Source organism: Arvicola amphibius, chromosome 1 (assembly GCF_903992535.2).
Source record: "Arvicola amphibius chromosome 1, mArvAmp1.2, whole genome shotgun sequence".
Classification (NCBI taxonomy): domain Eukaryota; kingdom Metazoa; phylum Chordata; class Mammalia; order Rodentia; family Cricetidae; genus Arvicola; species Arvicola amphibius.
This window is the reverse complement of record NC_052047.1, coordinates 114,069,823-114,085,762: the sequence shown is the minus strand read 5'-3', so window position 1 is coordinate 114,085,762 and position 15,940 is coordinate 114,069,823. Positions and strand designations below refer to the sequence as shown.

The 15,940-nt window shown below is 50.6% G+C and overlaps 1 long non-coding RNA gene across 2 annotated transcripts in view; it reads right to left on the bottom strand.

Annotated features, from left to right (window-relative positions):
* Positions 1 to 247: 247 nt before the first annotated feature.
* Positions 248 to 15,940, bottom strand: part of LOC119804991 — a 28,648-nt gene continuing 12,955 nt past the window's right edge. The window contains exons 3-4 of one of the 2 annotated variants that reach the window (XR_005283860.1): positions 4,292 to 4,366; positions 248 to 548 (exon numbers count right to left, since the gene is read on the bottom strand). This is a non-coding gene — a long non-coding RNA (uncharacterized LOC119804991). The remainder of the gene's footprint in view (positions 549 to 4,291; positions 4,367 to 15,940) is intronic. The other variant, XR_005283859.1, reaches the window with a different exon arrangement.

Genomic DNA, 15,940 nt, shown 5'->3' with positions numbered 1-15,940 from the left:
ACAAAGACCATCACAGCAATGGCGCAGCCATTGGCTTCTCACCCCAAGAGTCTCTCTGGGAGCCAAGCACAGCTGCACTCAGTACAGCCCCAGAACAAGGCTGCCTCACAATCGAGCCATGCAGCTGCTATCCAAACGACAAACCCAGGAGACCACCAGAGGTGAAGCTGGGCATTATTCCCTTCACTTGTCTTTAAAATTGACCCTCTACCCCAAGACACACCATAAAACAGAATCCTGCTGACTCAGAGTTGCTAGGTACAAAGTACCAGCCAAACAGACGGGAAGCAGCTCAGGCTCCCCACACTGCTGTGCCTGAGTTTTTTTTATTAGTTCTCAATAAACAACAAGGTGGGGCCTGGCTAACACCTTAGACAACCAAGCTCAGGGTCAAAGAGGCAAGTGGAAGGCACAGAGCTTGAGCTCATGCGAGAAAGGAGTCGGGCTTTGGGGAATAGCCGGCTGGGATGAAGATGTCTCCACGCTCACTCCTGCCACCCGCTTGCTTCCTGGGATTGTTTCAGTCTCTTCTCTGGGCATTGGGTTCCCTATTCACAAATGGGAAGACTGGGTTAGACCATCTGTAAGAGAAGACTGGTTGGACCATCTGTAAGTGAAGACTGGAAGTTCTTCTAGCTTGAGTACGCTATACAACTGCAAATCTTAGTGACAGGTCCCTTTCGGGGTCCTTCCCATCCGGTGTTAGATGTCTGGCTAAGCTCTGTCCTCTTTTTACCAAATGTCTATCACCCTAAACCCTGGCCACAGCGTCTGCCACTTTTAGAACACACATTTATGTCTTTATTTAGTGGTGGTCGTCATGGGGTTTGAATCTAGGGCCTTTGCCCATGCTGGGAAAGCACCCCTGAGCTGTATCTCAGCCCTCGTCCCACTTTTTACTGAGACACGGTCTTACTAAGTTGCCCAGACTGGCTTTAAGTTAATTGTAGCCTCATTGGCCTTGAATTTGTAATCCCCCTACCTCAGGCTCCTGAGCAGCTGAGATCATAGGTCTCAGCCACCAGATCCAATGGGCCACACATGGACATACATGGATCTAATCTACATGGGAAGTAAAAAAAAGACAAGATCTCCTGAGTAAATTGGGAGCATGGGAACCATGGGAGAGGGTAGAAGGGGAAGGGAGATGAAAGGAGCAGAGCAGAGAAAAAAAATAGCCCAATAAAAATAAAATAAAATAATAAAATAAAATAAAAGAGCTAGTTGGGAACAAGCCTAAGTAAGGTAAAGCTTTAATAGTTAAAAAGAATATCTTTATTACCCTTTGGTCAATAATGGCAATAATATTAAGAACTTATTGTTAAGAATAATTCTTAATTATTAAGAATATATTTATTACCCTCTGGTCAATAAAGTCTGGGAACCCGGGACACTGAAACCTTGGATATTCAGCATCTCCTCCCAGTCCCATGCCTGTCTACCAACCAGTCTCTCTCCTTAAAGCTCCAGCACCTCTTCCAAGAGAAAGCCCCCCTGCAGCCTGGTAGGAGGCCAGGGCAACAACAGGCTGCTCTTATCTAAGCTAGGGCATATCCTTGGGTGGGGCTTGGAAATGTAGCAGAGCTACACAGGCCATGGGGGGAAGAGCTTACAGAAGCAAGCTCTCCTCAGAGGAGGTGGTGACAGGGTGAGAAGGCAATGTAAGAGTGGGCACTGAGACCCCTGCAGCCTGGGAGGCTCCTTCAAGATACACCCCCCTACACCTCTCCCTCTTTTCCTTAAGAATAAGGCAGAAGAAGCACCCTGATCTGAGCCGCGACCAGTGGATCACACAGGGATCTCTGGGGCTCAGCTCACTGCTTTTTCCATTCAACTCCCTTGACCTCAAGAGTCTAATGAGGTCAGTAGACCTGCTGCAGATGCTTAGGAAATTCAACCCCGGTGCTACTCTCGCTATGCGTGGCCAGGGAGATGTCATGCTAACTGCCTCCTCATCTCATGGGTTCCTTCCTGACTCCGTGGGCTTCTCCTTTCTATTGAAAAATTATATGTCAGGCTTTTGACGCACATATTTAATCCTAGCATTTAGGAGGCAGAGGCAGATGGTTCTGCCTATTTAGCAAGTTCCAGGTCAGTCAGGGCTATGTGGTGAGACACTGTTGCACACACGTGTGTGTGTGTGTGCATACATATACTTATTTCTCTGTGCATGTATGGACATGTACATACACTACAGCACACTTGTGGAGGTCAAAGCGAAATCTGTGTTAGTCTGCTCTCTTCTTCTACCGTGTGGTTCCTGGGTATTGAACACAGGTCATCAGGCTTGGTGGCAAGCACCTTTACCTACTGAGCCATCTCTCCAGTCCTTCAACCTACTTTTCTTTGTTCATTCTCCAGCGCTTTGCGGCAAAATCATGGGGAGATCAGAGGTCAGTGAGAAGAGAGAGTTGGGCCTCTCTGTCCCTCCACAGCCCCAAATAGATAAGATACACACACTATCTCTCTTTTCCTGGTCTTGACGTCCAGAGAAAGTTTGGTGGGGGGAGGGTGACATGAAAGCCAATTACCCCACGGGAGATCTGTCCCGTTTACATCACGAACATCACGGGTGGGCAATGTCAAGGTCATCTCAAAGTGTAGGACAGCAAATAAAAGGGTTGGCCTTTACAGATCTGCTAACAGGAGGACACGTCAGGGAAGTCAAGGAGTTAATTATTCAGAAGCATGACCCAGTTCCTGGGGGTGAGACCGGGCGAAAAGGAAGCTCACTAGTCACTCCACCTCGGCAAGAAATCCACACTTCATGGGGCAGTGACTGTTGACCGCTGCCCAAGAAGACCCACTTATGCCCAGATGGCCCTGCCAGACCCTCTGGGATTTAGATAGAGCTGGAGTTCAACAGAGAAGAGAGTTCAGGGAGTTCTGAGCAGCACAGCTCCCCAGCTCAGCCTTCCGATGACGCTACCTGGGCAGGCTGCAGCCTGCCTAAAGCAAGTTTCTTCTCATCTGGACAATGCAGGTGAATTCACCTGCCTGATGGGGAAGATGGCATGGTCTTTGTAAACGGCAAAGTGCAGTGTGAACTCGGAGTTTAAGCTGTCGTCATGTAACACCACACACTTTCTCTGCCCTGGAGAAATGTGTAATCTGGGCATGTTTTGGAAAACCATCCAAGGTACCTATTTGGCTGACAGCACATTCTCTGTAATTTGGGCAAATTGTATGTTTCTACTTGGCATCAGAGACAGAGCTGGCGGGTGGAGTTCACATCAGAGCTTGCCTGGCCCTGTGTCAAGCTGGGACTAAATGAATGAGCCAGGAAAGGCCCACAATGCAATGTGGGAGGAGAACACATGGTCACTCAGAAACAAAACAAGACAATTCATGGGCTCGTGAGAGGAGGGAGCTGGCCAGAAAGGCACACACGCTCACCCCACGCTTGCTTCAGACAATGCTGGAATTCACTGCTTGCTGCTGACTCTCCATGGACACACATGCTATATGTCTTCAGGGAAAGTAGGGGTGGCATCTCAGGCTGGCACATGCTGGTCAATCCGGACCTCTCTGCCTGAGCCTGCACACAATCCTAGGAATCAGAACTCTACAGCAGCCTTCCCTTGAGTCCAGTCACCCTCCCATCTTGTCCCCGTGTGGGTCCTCAGTGCGCGCCAAAGCAGCCTCTAAATGCATCAGCCAGTGTGCCACCAGCTGTCACCCTAGCCCTAGACTGGATCCTGTTGTTCTCCCCCAAGCTTTATCCTCCCTCCACCAACAAAAGTCCTGAGCATTCCTGTGGGAGAGACCAGGTCACTCCCCGTGTCGTCCTCCAGCTCAGAGCCCTCTGTATGTTCCAAAAAAGGCAGACACCGGGTCTCAGCATGTTCTCAGAGTGCAGTTCCCAGAAGAGAGGCAAAGAAGAGGAAGCAGGGAATGGAAAGGCGGCCACAGTGCTTGTCCATCGCCTGTGGTCCATCACTCCTCTCCACACCAGTTTTACAACCTGCAGAAAGTCTTTTCAGGCTGGGCCTCAGTTTCCCTGTTTGATAATGAGGGGTTTGTTCTAAATAATCTCTCTCATGATAAAGATTGCTATTACAGAAGCCAGAAAAACCCAGGACTCAGGCGATAGGAGGCCTGGTCCTTAGGAGTGTGTGACCTGGGGCAAGCTCCCTGGCAGCCTGTGATTTGTTGTATCAGACACGGCCACAAACAGGGGACTACAATACAACTGTCTTGCATATGGAGTGCTATGTGACTGAGTTTCAGGGCTCATCAGGCCTTAAGTGGATTCGGGGCCCATATCCTCGAACAAATGCCTTCTACCCACCTTCACTGTGCTGGTTATGTCAAGCTCAGACAGGGAGGTTGAATGGTGGTTCCTTGCCCCAGAGGTTCCCTTGGCCTGTAGGTGAAAACCAAATACAGACACCATACTGGTGGGTCTGAGGAACCCACAAAGTACAATGGGAAGACGTGTTTCACCAGCCTCTCCTGAGCAAAGAAAGCTTCTTAGGGGAACGGCATGTGCTGGGCACGGTGAGCTGCTTCAGGATGGTGGGAATGGAGCCAGAGTGGAGGAGAGGCAGAAAATGAGGCAGTTCAGTAAGAAGTGGGAGGATGGGGTGAGGCGTGAAGGCCCACAAGACAATCAGCTATGTCTCCATGGAGGGCCACCCTGGCCTTCACACTATCTTTAAGGTTGCTTTAGTCTACTGAGAAAGTGCCAGAACTTCTAAACTCAAGACAGAATGAAAGCAATTCCAACTGGTATAAAACTTAACAAGTTACGGATGTATAATCTAAGGTAGGAAGGTCCCCAAGGATAAATCAACTAGAAAGCAACAGAAGTGAGACAGCTGAGCAGGGCTCTTTCCTAACCAAATTATTATGTTGGCTTCCAGTGACCTCCCCCCCTCCCAGGATCTGGTTACATCCTAACTGTTGCTGCAGAAAATGCTTTCACACCTGCTTGGAAGAAAGTTTAGAGATATAAAATAAGTCTGGTAATTTATTTTCATGTTCAAAGAAAATGCAAATGTCTCAGGAACTTGGGGAGGAGGAAAATCGAAGCAGATATGAAATCTGAGATATGCAGAGGTGATCCCCATGCTTTGGAGAAGCAGAGGTCCTGCTTTTACATGCACATACATGCACGCACGCGCGCGTGCACACACACACACACACACACACACACGCCATCCATGGGTGTTCTCTTTAGCACATAAAGAAGCATGTTTAGAATGCTAGGAGGAAGGATCCCCTGCCCAGTTGCTCACATAACTCATGAGAGGAAACTCACTATTTATTGAGTACCGGCCACAGTGGAGTTAGCACTGCCAGGATCAGACATGTTTTTATCCCAGAAGCTCTGCATAGATGAAAAGCTTAGTTTGGAGGTCTGGGTGGCACTTGCCTTGACCTTACAACACGGCAGGGCTCAAGCCCAACACTCAGGGTCCCTTCAACCAAGCTGCGGTGCCCTGAACACGAAGGCCTGGTGCAGCTATATGGCTTGCACAGCCTGTGAGGTTGGCAAGTTCTGAGAGCAGTCACCTGTTCGGGAGCTAACACCCTGCCCATCATCATCCCCATTACCATGCCCACAGTCCTCAGGGCCTGTGCCAACTGATGAACAGGCTAGCCTGCCTTGGCTACATTCTATCACCCTGAGCTGTAGGCTCAGTACTGATGCCTCATGACAGCAGTCGGTCAGGGGCCTTAACATATCTGGCCTGCTTCTCAAGGGAAGTTTCCGGGAGCAGTGGGTAAGAGAGCTAGACATCCTGAATTTGGAAGTCTACTGTCAGGCTAACCAGTGTTTTAAAGCTTTGTATTACATCCTGTTCCCTAGAGCTCATTAGATCTATGAAGAATAGCAAGGAGATGAGGGGCTCTTTGGGAGGTCTGCTTGGGTTGCTTTCACAGTGGTAATGAGTTGAACATGCCTGGGTCGGGGAGACATCAGTCAGTTTCCCAGAGGCCTGGGAATGCTGTGATCCAGCCACTCAGAAGACCAACCAATGCCTACATTCTGACCAACAGTCAGACATACCCTACATATCACACCTGACCAGAAGGTCCCGAGGTCCATTGTCATGTCTTCATCTTCACAATGAAGGGCTTGGCATAACTGGCGATTCCCTCGCCACTGTGCCCTTTCGGCTGCCCACTGACCCTGGCTTTAGAAACACAGGTGACTGGTAACAAACCGGGCATGGAATCACCCATAGAACAGGCTTTGCTCTGACTGGTTACTATGTTCTGCGTTGGCAAATCCTCCCACCTGCCCTGGAAAGAGCTAGAGTTATGTCATGTGCTTGAATCGAAGTCCCAGCTAACACTAACCACAGCAGTCCAAGGATCCACGGTGGAGCAGCCTAAGTCCAGGCCCACACTTGTTCCTTGACATACAAAACCTCCCTTTGTGATCAGTCGGATGAAGAAACGTCATCTCCTGGGAACTTGACAACATGCCAGGAAAAGCTAAGAAGCAGGAGGTTTCTGGTCTCCCGTGGACTTGATTTGGTGGTGCATGTGTCCCCGTGGATCCCAGGAACTTGAGAAGCCCAAGGGAGGTGAATTCGGTGGGGGGGAGTCTTCCTCTCTGATATGCTGCACATCTAGCAGTATGAAGTCTGAGTCCTTCTCAAGCACTCCATGCACTTAGACTGGGCCTGGAATGTTCCGGGCACTTAGGATATACTTGCCGAATAAAAGCTGGGGGTGTGGCTCAGTAGGAGAGCTGCTTGCTTGGTATGTGCAAGGTCTCGGTCCAATCCCCAGTACCATTAAGAGAAATGGGGTGGGGAATGAAGGTATGTAGAACCTGGTTATTCTTTAGCACATGGGCTGGCCCAGGAGCCACTTGGGATGAGTCCAGTTAGACACATCAAGGCAGGTTCAGACTTTAAAGCTGCATGCAATGAGAGAGGTCTCCACACCCCAGCCTGCTGGACAGAGGACAGAGGCTCAGACTTTGAGCCAAGTCTGGGATTTACCTCAGGCACCCAGGAGCCTTTGATTGAGCAAGAGAAATGTCTTCATCTTAAGGTTTCCCAGTCAACATCTCAGGGATTCCAGTCTGCTTCCTTTCAACATAGTTAGTGGCCTTGGAAGAGTCACAAGCTGATGCTAGAAGCGGAGAATGGATCTCAGTTGTCATGCTTCCCTGACACACACTGCATTCTGGCTTCTGTCCCCAACCCCACATAAAACCAGACATGGTGGTGCATGCCTGGAATCCTAGCACTTAGGAGGTAGCAGCAGGAGGCTCAAAACTTCAAGATCATCTTTGACTACTCGTGAGTTTTGAGGTCTGCCTGAGATCCATGAGTCCCTGTCTCAAAAAAATTTTTTTTTAATTTAAAATGGATCAATTTTTAGTCAGCACCTAATAAGGATAGTTGGAATGTGAGGTGAGATATAGGGAAGGACTTAGCCCAGCACTAGCTCTCAGAGTGGCAAGGCTGTTACTACCTGCATTAGAGTGAGTGGCAGGGACACGGGTGGAGCCCTCCGCCTGGCCTAATCCTTCCAGAAGAAGGAGGAAGCATCCTTGGGAAAACTGTTTAAGCTTCCTGTTTCAGTCTCATGGCACATAACTTTATAGAGTAATGAGTTACATAAGCAAGAACCTTAGACTATTAGCCATCACTAAGTAAGCACGAGGTAAGACTTAGTGATCTTCTATCCCATCCCATGTCCCATCCCTTAGCCCAAGATGGAGGCACAGGGCTCAAGGCTGAGCATGCATATAGTTTGCTCTGCAAAGTCCCTGGAACATCTGGTTCCCCTGTGTCAAGCCACCCCTCAGGCTGGGTGGGGTAAGTTGAGAGCTGCCTGCCACTGAGGAACACTAGAAAGGGAACTATGGCTGAGGGAGGCCGTCAGTCAGTCATTCTCCTTCCGGGGTTGGATGCTTCCAAGCCTCCCCTGGCATCTTCCAATAGACTCCCTTCTGACATAAGCTCATTTGGGTTTGGCTCCTGTTCCTTAAATGGAGAATCCTGACAAACAACAGACCTGAACAGATGGCTGCCTCGTCACCACCAAATCTGCCCAGGAAGAAGAGCTAGCTGTCCATCCTCCTTGAGACCCCGACAGCCAGGACAGAGCAAACAGGTGCAGCAAGGTATCTATAAGCAGCAGGGAGGGGAGGCCACTGCAAGCCTGGTCCCACAGTCCTTGGCAACAACTTGGCCTCAGACATTGCCCTAAGTACTTGGAAAGCAGACGGAGAGAAAGATAGAAGGAAGCTAGAGTTGATTTTCATTGACTTCAAAAGAGGTACCCCACCCCTCAAAATTAAGATAACTATTTAATATAGTTCTTTGGAGGAGGGAGAAAGGGAGAAAAGAGGGGAGCAAGGGAAGGGAAATTGACCTATTGGAGTGTTTGACTCATTTTTAGAACCTCACCCCAACCTACACCATCCTCCTGAGAGCCAGGAGATCATTTAGTCCCTTTTTCCAGGAGAAGAGACTAGGGCTCACAGAGATCTGTAACCAAAATCACCCACCACATGGCTCACGCCTCTGCTCCCCAGGTCTTGTCTTCATTCTAATTCCCTAGCTTGGGCTCTGCTCCTCACATAGCTCATTTCTGCTGCCACTAATCCATGAACTCAGAATGGCCAAGGGATACTGGTGGTGTTCTCTCTTCTCTGACCCTCTGTCCATTCCCGGTGACAGCTGAAGACATGAGAGGTAGCTTCAACTACACTAAGTGTGTTTCAGGGCACACATCTCTCCACCAAGGAGTTTTTAATCCTAGGAGCTGGTAAGATAGTTCAGTTGCTTCGGTGTTTGCCACCAAAGCACGAGGACCTGAGTTTGACCCCCAGCACCCACATACAAAACAGGACATAGTGGCGTGAATTCGTAATCCCAGTACTGAGGAAGCAGAGACAGGCTGATCCGTGGGGTTCACTGGGTAGTCAGCCGTCTTACTTGGCCCGTGAGAGACCATGACTTCAAACACAAGCTGAGTGGCTCCCGGGGAATGACCCCTAAGACTTCTGGCCTCCACACACAGGCATACAGGAGCACTCATAAACACATGTGCACACACGTGCATAGGCACATATAGCTGCACATACATGGAAAGATTTTTAACCTCAAAGGGCTCTATGTGAGTCTCGGGAGACCACATGAGCTGTGTGTTTTAACTAGGTGTACCTATCAGAGCCCTATGGGGAGTCAATGTTTGTTTTTGTCTTAGCTGTCCGTCCCAGGAGTGTCTGTCTTAACAGGTAGAGACTGCAGTATCTGGCACGTGGTACTGAGCTCAACAAAGTTATCTTTGCTTGATCTCAGCCCCAAAGATAATTTATTTTTAAATAGATTGACCCAAGCCTTCAAGCCGAGTCTCTAACTTCTCCTTGGGAAAGGGAGTTCTACTGGTAGGTTAGTTTTTTTAAAGGATTTTATTGTTTTGTTTGTTTGTTTTTAAACAAGGTTTCTCTGTGTAGCCTCGGCTGTCCTAGATCTTGCTCTGGAGACCAGGCTGACCTCGAACTCAGAGATCCACCTGATTCTGCCTCCCAAGTGCTAGGATTAAAGGCGTGCGTCACTACCAACATGGTTTAGATTTTAAAGGTTTATAACGTTGCCAAAAATAACGAAATCTGTGGCCTGACAGCCAAAATGAAGAACCAAAACATACTAGCCCTACCTCTCCTGCAGCATTAGCCTCGTGAGTAAGTATGTCCAGTCGCCTGCCTCCCAGTTCTCGGGAAGTCTAGCTCCCCCAGTGCACATGGGTATCCCAGACTGCCAGTGGGAAAGGCATGTCCAGACACAAACATCTCCTGGCACAGAAGGGGACATGGCCACAGGCAGAAGTGGGAGCTTCCAACGTTCGCTGGAGAATGAAATTAGAAACCACAGTCTGGAACAATGTGAAAATCCTTCCGACCACAGCAATGATGGGAGGAAAACACTGGGCAGGGTCTACACTGCACCTGTGTATAAAGATAAGGGCAATAATCCAAGCCTGGGGATCGTTACCTGCCAACCCCCGGGGACATGCACAGCCCACAGCCTGCCTGGCAGCCAGAGGGAGCAGTAGCTGCCCCCACCACAGGGATCCCCCAGGTAAGTATTCTCATTCTCCCCCCCCCCTTTTTTTTTCTCTCTGCCACTCAAACAATCAAAGAAATGGGCTCATCTTTCCTCATGGCCTGATCTGGTTCACTCCTGCTGGCTGGTGAGAACTGGTTATGGAGTGTAGCCTGGTGTTGGAGGAGGAAGTGGGAAGTGGGGGTTGGGGCTCAGGAAGCAGAGGGAGCAGGAGGAAGGGTGCCCATGGAGAAGAGGAGCCCTAAGTCACATCAGCTCTGAGTGAAGAGCTGCCTTTTGCTGGAGTGGGAGCTAACTCTTGGCTGCTTCCTCCCCACTGAGACCAGATTCCTGACAGAAGTGACAGAAGGGAAGGATTTATTCTGGCTCACAGTTTAAAGGAAACAGTCCACCGCGGCAGAAGAGGCATGGCAGCTGGGACTCCATTCGTGGCAGCGGGGAGGTTGATACATGGCTTGACAGATCAAGAAACAGGGATCTCTGGCCAGAAGTGGATTTGGCTTTGAAACCCCCCAGTCCCACTTTCTACTGTCTACGAAGTCCTGTGCAAAGGCTCTGCAGCCTCTCAGGACAGCACCACCCTCTGGGCACCAGGGGCTCAAATGCACCAGCTCTGCAGGAGACATAGCATAAGCAAACCATAACAACTAAGATGCGAGGATCAAAGCTGCCATACGGCCTCCCTTCCCAGTGAGGCTGGAGCTGGGCACAGAGCACTGTGCTCAGAGCATTCTATCCAATGCTTTCAATGTGTGCGCAGGCACCACACGCTCCCTTCACACGAGGACACGGAGACCAAGGAAGCTCAATCATCTACGCAAAGTCACATACCTGAGGAGGAGCAGAGATAGAACGTGTGCCCTGGCAGGGTACACTCCACTAGAGTCTCAGTCTCTGCTTGGCAGCCTGGGATATGGTGGGTGCTCAAAACATGTCCATGGGAAAGAGAGCCCCACTCTGGCAGCTGCAAAGTTCTGAGACGGGAGCTGCTGGCTCCCACCACGGAGGCAGATGGAGAATGGGTGGAAGGAAGTGTAGAGAGCCTCTCTGAGGTAGGCAGGCTGGAGTTGAGCCTGGGAGGAGGAGGATGGGGAAGGGAAGTGTTGCAGGGCCACAGCAAAAGGCCGAAACAGCAACAGAGTTGTGTTGGTGGTTTACTTTTTGCTCTTTGTGGGGTCCACTACCCAGATCCCAAAGAAACCACTCACATAACAAGAAGAACCCTAAGAGAGACATACATGGATCCCCCTGGGAAGGGGAAACACACAAGATCTCCTGAAAAAAAAAACCTGGGAGTTTGGGGTGAAGATAGGAGGGTGGAAAGGGAGAGGGATGGGAGAACATGGGGGGATGGGGTGCTCAAGAAGGGGGAAGGAGAGAGAGAGCACAAGGAAAGAGAGATCTTGGCTGAGGGAGCCACCAAAGGGCTAATGAGAAACATGGCACTAGGGAAATTCCCAGGAATCCACAAAGATGACCCCAGCTAGGACTCTAAGCAACAGTAGAGAGGACGCCTAAACTGGGCTTCCCCTATAATCAGACTGATGACTACCTTAATTGTTATCATAGAACCTTCATCCAGCAACTGATGGAAGCAGATACAGAGATCTACAGCAAAGCACCTAGCCGAGCTACCTGAGACCAGTCCAAGAGAGGGAGGAGCGATAATATGAGCAAAGAGGTCAAGACCATGATGGGGACACCCACAGAAACAGCTCACCTGTGCTAGTGAGAGCTCACTGACTCTGGAATGATATCAGGGAACCTGCATAGGACTAAACTAGGCCCTCTGAATGTGGGAACAGTTGTGAGGCTTGGGCAGGCTGTGGGGCACTAGCAGTGGGACCAGCATTTATCCCTAGTGCTTGAACTGGAGTCTCAAATCGCATTCTCTTTGGAGGGATACCTGGCTTAGTCTAGGTATATAGGGGGTAGGGCCTTGGTCTTGCCTCAAAGTGAAATGTCAGACTTTGTTGACTCCCCATGGGAAGCCTTACCCTTTCTGAGGAGTGGATAGGGAGGTAGAGAGGAAGGGTGGGGTGGGAGGAGGGGAGGGAGTGGGAACTGGGATAGCTATGTAAAATGAGAAAAGATTATATTAAAAATCCTTAACTAAAGTAAAATAACCACTCACATAGAGGCTTATTCTTACTTGGCTTGTTTTAGCGAGCTTTTCTTAACTTAAATTATCCCGACTACCTTTCGCCTCTGGGCGTTTTCCTTTTCCTACTTCTGTGTATCTTACTTTTGCTCTTACTCTGTGCCTGGCTGGGTGGCTGGGTGGCCCCTGATGCCCTTCTCCCCCTTTTCCTCTCATTGCTCCTTCTCTGAAGCCCAGATTTCTCCTTCTATGTATACTCTGTCTGCCTGACAGCCCCGCCTATCCTTGCTCCTGTTTCCCTATTGGCCATTCAGCTCTTTATTAGGACTGTCAGGTGTTTTAGACAGGCAAAAAAAAAATAAAATAAAATCACAGCTTCACAGAGTTAAACAAATGCAGCATAAACAAAAGCCACACAACTTAAAGTAACATTCCCCAGCTGGGGCACTGCTGGTGGGCGGGGGCAGGGGGGGGGCTGTGAATGCTAGCAGGGTAGGCCACCGTGGAAGCTGAGGTATAGGAGACCCACTTGGGATGGGAGTGGAAGGGATCTTAGCTCTTCTGTCAGGAACAATTCTACCAGAACCTCTGTCGCCTAGAGCCTGGAGGCCCTCCAGCACCAGCTCCTTGGGGACCTTATGGAGGGTGTTCAGAGGCAAGTGTATGACAAAGCCCAGCGGCTTCTCCTCCTGTGGCAGGATGGAAACAACTTCATAGCAGGTGTGTTTGAGCTTCCACTCTGCGCTGCTCTGCTGACCTGCCAGGCACCGATTCTAGCCCAAGAAGAGAAGCCTCAGCATCCAAGGTAGTCAGGAAGATGAAGGGAGTGCTGCTTTTAGCAAAGCTTGAGGTTTGCCCCAACCATGGTGGGCTCTTCTCACCGCAGGGACTTCTTAAGGACACTTTCATCGAACTGCCCTTTCCTATTGAGGGTCCCTCCATAACATCTTACAAGTCCATGTTAAGGGCTGGTTTAGCCACATTGTAGCTCTACTGCCTGCTTCTCCCCTAGGAGGAAGCATTGCCACTGTCTCTGCTTCAGTCCCCAGTATTCTCTGGCCCCGATAGGCCCTGGGCCTCACACCCATAGTGTCCCTTCTCCTCGGCAAAGCCTGGGCCCCTTCCTGCCCCCTCCCACTTCAACTGCCAGGTTCCCCAAAGTTATCTCCAGGCCCTACTGTCTCTGCTCCACACTGGGCCCTAAATGCCTGGTTCTAGCCCTGACCTCAGCCCACAAAAGGGAAATGGGGGTGGCCAGTGATCAGCGGAGACCAAGCTGCCAGTGTGTTCTTGGTTTGAGAGAAAGCAAAGGCAGAAGGCTAACTCCTCTGCATGGCTCATGTGCTTTAATAACAATTGTTATAATTGCTACTTTTACTGAGACAGTGTCTCCCTCTATAACCGAGACTGACCTAGAACCCATCGCGTAGTTCATGCGGGGTTTGAACACACCATGCTACCTCAGCCTCCCAGGGGCTGGTACCACAGGTGTGCACACCACACCGGGCTGCTTCTTGGCACTCTTCTGCTCGAGAACACTCACAGTTCCATACGGCTTAGAGCCAAAGACCCCAGTGAGTTAAAGAACATCTGCTGGAACTCCAGATCCCCGTGGGACCCAGCTTGTCCCCTCCCTGTGACTCCAGACCTTTCACTTGCCAACTTCAAGGGGCCGGTTTACAAGAGCCACCCCACCCTCACCCGGCAACCCTTCCCCTCCCCTGCGTCAGCCGTCTCCAGTGGCCCCTCATCCTTTAGCACTGACCTCTTATTGCCCCCCTTTCCTTGGATCAGCTTCAGGAGCTGGGAAACAGGGTGCTGTCTGGCTTGTTGTTTATACACACACACACACACACACACACACACACACCGTTTTCATAAGCTCAGAGCTTAGAGCAATGGCTGGCTTGTTCTAGAGCAGCAGTTCTCAACCTGTGGGCTGTGACCCCTAAGGTAGAACAACACTTTCATGGGGTCGCATATCAGATATATTAGGATCCATAACAGTAGCAAAATTACAGTAGCAACAAAAATGACACGAGGAACTGCATTAAAGGGTTGAGAACCACGGTTTTGGAGGACTAGAGCCACCTCTTGTAACTGCCCATGGGATGACTGAACAGGCCTGAGAATTTCCAGGGAGAGCTGCAGCTGTAGCTCAGCTGGCAGAATGCTTGCCTAGCATACAGGGGGCTGATCCTGAGCTTCGTGCACACTAATCCTGAACTGTATAAAGTCAGATACAGCGGTGTGCCTGTAAGCCCAGCACTCAGAAGGCAGAGGCAGGAAGAGCAAGAGCACAGGGTTATCCTAGCCAAGTTCAAGACCAGCCTGAGAGCAGGCAACTTGACTAAGACAAAACAAAATGAAAATGTCAAGGGAGAAACCCTCCTGGGGGAGCCGTGGTAAACACGTGACCAGCATGCCTCCTGCCCTCCTGCTCCTCAGCACGCTGCAGCTACCTAGATCGGAGCAGATGGACATCAAACCCTGTCTGTCTTGCCTCACTGACCCTAGGGGTTGATGGGTACCCACCCCGTCTTACATAGAAGACCCTCACCTGTCCGGTGTCACTCACCCAGAGTCTGTGCTTATTCCCACCTTCCTACCGGCTCTTTCCCTTCCCTCCAGCATGAGCAGAGGGAGAGACAGACGCTCCGTGCTTCCTCCCACTTACCATCTGCACTTCGCCTACCCCTCAAGATCCACATCAGACACCACCACCACTCTCTCCCCTCCTCAGAACCTTTCCAGGCTTCCGCAGCCCAGAGAGAACATTCCTCACACCAAGGCCTTCCCTCTGTCCTCTGTGGTCTGGACTAGCCATGAACTTCCCAGTGATGTTTCCCAAATCCCTTCCCCCCCCCCCCCCCCCCCCCGCAGCCTGCTGCCACACTCGTTTACACACACATGTTTACACACACTTGTTTACACACACGTGTGTCTTGCTTTCCTGGCACTGTAAACTTTCTGGGAAGAGCTGCCAAGCCTGATGAATTCCAATGTCCCCAAAGCACAGGGAACAGGCGCACAGTAGGGACTCAACAAACATTTCTCAGTTCACTTCCGGGTATAAACAAGCCACCTTCTCAACAGCCCCTCCCTGCACTGGCCTCTCCACACCCTCCATCTCTCCCCTAACCTGGCTGCTGCTAGCTTATCTGCACAGGCAGCTGTGGACCTGTGCCTTCAAAGGCTCCTGGATAGGGCCCACCAAGTGGTTTGCAAAGCCCCACAGGCCTGGAAAAGTGAAGTGTCTGGTTCGTTCTGGCAGGCCAGGGGTTCAGAGTGCAGTTCCCCCAGAGGCAGGAGCCTAGCAGAGAAATCACCAGGGTGGAGGTGGAGGTGACTCATAGCTGAAACCCACACTGGAGACTCGGCTTGCTGAACGCGAGATCTCAGCAAACAGACGGACGCTCTCAGCAAGGCGACCTTACAAGGCCAGCGGAAGCTCCAGTGACTTTTCTTTTGCAGGCAGGCTATCACACTGTAGCCCAGGTTAGCCCAGAACTCACTCTGTAGCACAAGCTAGCCTTGAACTCCCAGGGTTCCCCTCACCCCAGTCCCTCTGAGTTCTGGGTTACAAGTGTGAGCCACCAAACCCTGCTTTCCAATTCCTTCTGCTGTGCAGGAAGATGAGTCAGGTGGGATAGAGGAGGAGGTGTCTCGAAGGTGCTCTGTGTGAGGCTGGGCTGGACCCTGGAGGACAGAATGGTCTTCCCACTGCCTCTGCAAGCGCAGAAGGGTGCAGCAACTACTGTACCCTTGAGCAGCTGAGGCCCAGGTGAGCAGGAAT